General features: G+C 35.7%; 1 long non-coding RNA gene across 1 annotated transcript; it reads left to right on the forward strand.

Annotated features, from left to right (window-relative positions):
- The first annotated feature begins 3316 nt into the window (after positions 1-3316).
- Positions 3317-4658, forward strand: LOC109204511 (uncharacterized). The gene is made up of 4 exons (XR_002064005.2): positions 3317-3363; positions 3500-3515; positions 3595-3686; positions 3959-4658. It is a non-coding gene; the product is annotated as an uncharacterized LOC109204511 (long non-coding RNA).
- The last annotated feature ends 319 nt before the right edge of the window (positions 4659-4977 follow it).

The following is a 4977-nucleotide window of genomic DNA, read 5'->3' on the forward strand; positions in this document are numbered from 1 at the left end:
AAACCAGAGTCATGATAAACAATATATACGCGGTGTTTTTTCCTCAATCGTTTCGTCACGTTTACTGTCTAAGGACAGCGCTAGCAAGCACTCTCTGCTTATGACCAAAAACACCCTGCCCTTTCGTGTTGGTGGAAAACATGTACCATGTCGACCATTAAAAAGATAATATATAGATATATATGATTCAAAATCATTTGAATCATAAAATTCTGAATACATTTAATTAAGGTTGTCATTGAAACTTGTTTTTGTTTTTTTTTCTGATGCATTGAAACTTGGAACTTTAAGAAGAACTACTGTATTTTACTGGTTACTTTGCTCACAGTATACACAGTACTACAATACTCACAGACCCTAATTTAGTATTATTTCATGTGTGGATTTTAATGTATAACAAGAATAACTGTGGATTAAATTAATTTTAAATAAAGAAAAAAAGCAACATCAAAAACTCCATAAAATTTAAGGTGATGATGTTTCTGTTATCTAAACCTGAAACTAGGCAGATCCCTCTGAACCCATCATTGTTTCCTTCAACAGTGAACTGCATTAGTTTACATTCAGTGTGACTTCTTCAGGCCAGAGATTGGACAAACATTTATACTGTGTTTATTTAGAGATCTACAACCTGAATTACTGCAGCTCTGTCACCATGTTGAGACAGAAAAACGGCAAACATTTGAAATGTCTTAAACTGCAGGGAAAGAAAAAAACATTATAATGAAAACATTTGTAGATTTTGTTTTGTTGGAATTTGAGTCACCTGAAAAAATCTTTTAAAATTTGGGATTTTTTTTTAAACCTTTATAATGGATCAGGTGTACATTGTCTTCCCTTCTTTTTCATAACAGCAGATAAACCCAGCAGCAGATGGAGGAGAATCGAGGGAAGGAAATTAAAAGAAAAACATCAAAATAATGTTACTGTTGCTATGACTACGATCCTCGCCACCACCAGTCACCTCCAGCAGGAGGCTAGCATACTGAGATTGATCCCTTTAAACTCACTCCAATGCCCTAACAAGGGACCACTTTAAGATAAGATAAGATAACCTTTATTAGTCCCACACATGGGAAATTTGTTTTGTTACAGCAGAAAGTGGAATGTGCAAAGTTGCAGTTGGAAAAATAAGAAAAAACACTGGAACAGAATAAGATAATCAGAATAAGATACAGTGGTCCCTCGTTTATTGCGGGAGTTACATTCTACAAATAACCTGCGATAGGTAATATCTGAAAATTAGCCAACTTTATTTTTAACAATTGTACATGTTTTAAGGCTGTAAAACCCTTCACTACACACTTTATACACTTTTCTCAGACAGGCATGAACATTTGCACACTTTTTTCTCTTGCTTAAACACTCTCACAGTTCAGACCTTCGTAGAAAAATAAGTCCACTATTATAGAAGAATGAAACCAAAGGCACCCGTGGTTCCCTTTGATGGTGCAAAACATTTCATTAACATTGTTGTGTTTGTTGGGGAGAAAACTTACAAACATACAGTACAACACTTCAGAGTCACACTGCTAGCGATCGAAGATTTGCACGAGGTTGATGCAGAACACAATGCGCTGTAAAAAAAAAAAAAGGATAAATAAATTAAAAATAATTAAAAAGCATGCAAAACTGCACAAAAAATATCAGCGAAACAGAGGGCTGCGAAAGGTTAACCACGTTATAGCGAGGGACCACTGTACCTTACACAATAGAATAAAATACTGTATACAATAGAATAAAAATGCAATATACAACTGAGTAAAATATAATGTTGTCAGAAAAGAGAATTGTACTTAGTGTTATTGCACATGTGTGGATGTGTGTGTTTGGTCAGCTGTAAAGTCTTTGTTGTGGAGTCTGACAGCAGCAGGAAGGAAACACCTGCGGAGTCTCTCTGTCCCACAACGTGGGTGCAGCAGCCTGCCACTGAAGGAGCTGCTCAGTGCTGTCAGTCTCCTGCATGGGGTGGTTATTAATACATCCTTAATTATGTAACGTCTGCTGCCGCAGACTGTGAGGTGTGGAGAGAGGTTGGTCACGAATGCAGACACTGAAGGCGGACTTGAACTGAGACTGAACCTTTATTACAGTAAAGCAGAATACAAGCAAAAGGTGACAGAGAGTAAACAAGAAAAACCTAAACTGGGACAAACCTAAAAAAAAACAAAAAAAAAACCAAGAATAAAGAAATTAAAGACCTGAGACATGGGAAATGCAGTTTGTGATAAGCAGGAAAAACGCAGGTGAACTGACAGGGAACAAAGGGAAACACACACAACGAGGGTAACGAGGGAATACGTAACAGGGCACACAACAGGGAGGAACAGGTGAACCTAATCTGATGAAATGAGACAGAGAGGAAGCAAAACAGAATATGCTGACGCAGGACATGGGACTGTCAAAGTAAAACAGGAAATACATGAAAATAGAAACAAGGAACACAAGACGTAACACAAGAAACACAAGAGGCACAGTAAAAAAACCTAAGGGCTAAAGAATAACAAAAGGAACTAGAAATACAAAAGGCAAAACCATGAAAAACCACAAAATAACAGAATCTTAAAGAATCTAAAACCTAAACATGGAGTCACCAGACCGTGACAAATTACTCTTTAAATACACTAAAGAAAATATAAGTTTCACAGCGTCGATCAAAATGAGTTTACAGTTTATTGTTTATGTTCACCATTTCCATCTAGTTGTTTAAATCATTTAGATTCAGTCATTTATTTGTTTGTTCTTTTTCTAAACTGAACTGCAGATAAACCAAAGGCCACACTGAGAGCTGATAACACAGCTGTTCCAGTAGGGGGCAGTGTGACCCTGACCTGCTCTGTGAACCCATCATCATCATCTGGATGGAAATACTACTGGTACAGAGATGAGAAATCCTCTGAAGCCCTGACCACACAAGATGCAGTTTTCCACTCAAATGGACAAATCAGTGTCTCACAGGAAGGACTCTACAGGTGCAGAGGAGGAAGAGGAAACCCAGTTTACTACACAGAGGACAGCCAAGAAGTTCAGATTAACAAAACTGGTGAGTTTGTTAGGACATTTTAAGAGACTGGGCTTGTGTCGATGTGTTCACTGTGGGGAGTCAAGTCATTTAAACACAGCAGGAGTTAACTTAGAATCTAGTCAAGGAAAACAGATGAACTGGATCTTTTGTAAAGTTATGTTATGAAATATTAAACATAAAAAAGTTGATTAATAATTAATTTTTGTTTGTTGTTACAGTTACTGTGTCAGGAGCTGACAGCTCTTCATCTCCTGTGTGGTTGATTGTTGGACTGGTTTGTGGAGTCTCTCTCATTATTATTCTCCTGCTCTTGTTGTATCGCTGCAGACAGTCCAAGTGTAAGAGCCTCTTCTTTTCATGCTGTATTAGAGAGTTTATTTACTGCACACACTTTAATTATTCACACATATACATGTATTCTGATTGAACAATTTAAATCACAAACATGTGTAATAACATTTGTCTCTTTCACAGATTCCTGCTTCACCAGGTTGGTAAAATACTTTTTATTATTATTTTAAACAAACATCAGTTACTTTTGAGTTTATTGTGTTTATTTCATGTTTCAGGTCGATCCAGTCTGAGAGTCACAGTCCGGGCTCCTCCACAAATCATGGAGTCAACCAGAATGAAACTCATGAATACAACTCTCTTCATCCTGGTCAGCACTTAAACCGATCTTATACACATCGAGGGCCATGCAGAGTTTAGTGTAAGTTTGTCTGCTTCATATACAGAATGATATTGTTATTGTACAGTATGGTATTGTCCATCTATATGTCCCCAAAATGAATAGTTCTCTTACGTTTTTACTCTCTCTCAGTAATTCTGCTGCCATGCAGGCTGATTTATTCTTCACATTATTAAATGTCTTCAGCTCATAATATCTTTACATGTTGGAAATCACTTTGTCTTTTTGTGCTTGTCTTACAGGTCAGTGAGGAGAGCTGTAGCAGCAAAGCCAAGAAGAAGCTTTTTATGAAGCCACTCTTGCTCCTCTGCTCCCCAAATATCAGACATGCTCAGCTTTATGTACAGCTACAATATTACATCATAATATCATGTACAGTACTTACTTATAGCAAAAAGTATATGGAGGTATATTAATATTTGAGTTCTGTGCTTTATAGTCAGATATTTCTTATATTCATTCTTAAACTTTTCTTTTAAACCTTTTTCAAGAGAAGTGAGAACAAAGTTTGAAATATGTGATCTTTAGTAGCTGATTGCATGACTCACATTAAGAAGTACTGGTGTGGCCAACAACAAATATATTTACTGTATTGGTCTAAATTGATACAAATGATATGATCGGTACTGTATAAATTTAAATGCAATAAATATGTTTCATTTATTTTTTTTTTCTGTTTTTTTTTTCTATTTTATAATTTTCTACATGTATAGTTAGAAGGTTTACATTTGAATGTTTTATGTTGACTTTGGTTCAGTGTATAAGATTATTTCCAAACTAACAACACAACAAGAGGTTAACAGGAGCTTCCACTACAGGAGACTGTAATGTTAAATTTAGTCTATAACATTTTCTGTTGTCCAAATGGTAATTCAAAATGACCCCGTGAACCACAGTAATAGGTTTGTACTTCATGTAATACTTTATTTTAAAATTATTACATCATCATTTATAATATTAAACATATTAAATACATATTTTTAATAAAGAATACTGTGGTTACCTGTGTTTATAAATTACACACTAATGTGTGGTAATGGAGGAGAAAAGCTTTATGACAGATTAAGTAAATATTTGCTTATACATCAGTAATGCTTACTAGTATTTATGTTAAAGTGTTACTGAAGTAACAGATGTAGCCAAATCTGGGAAGCTGTTTTATTTACTGCTGAGCTGCACATGCGCAGAGTGTGCTGCAGGCTGTCTGTTGAATTCACAACGGCACCAGAGCGCCGTCATGTTTACAAATGAATTTGGTAGA

Source organism: Oreochromis niloticus, linkage group LG3 (assembly GCF_001858045.2).
Source record: "Oreochromis niloticus isolate F11D_XX linkage group LG3, O_niloticus_UMD_NMBU, whole genome shotgun sequence".
Taxonomy (NCBI): domain Eukaryota; kingdom Metazoa; phylum Chordata; class Actinopteri; order Cichliformes; family Cichlidae; genus Oreochromis; species Oreochromis niloticus.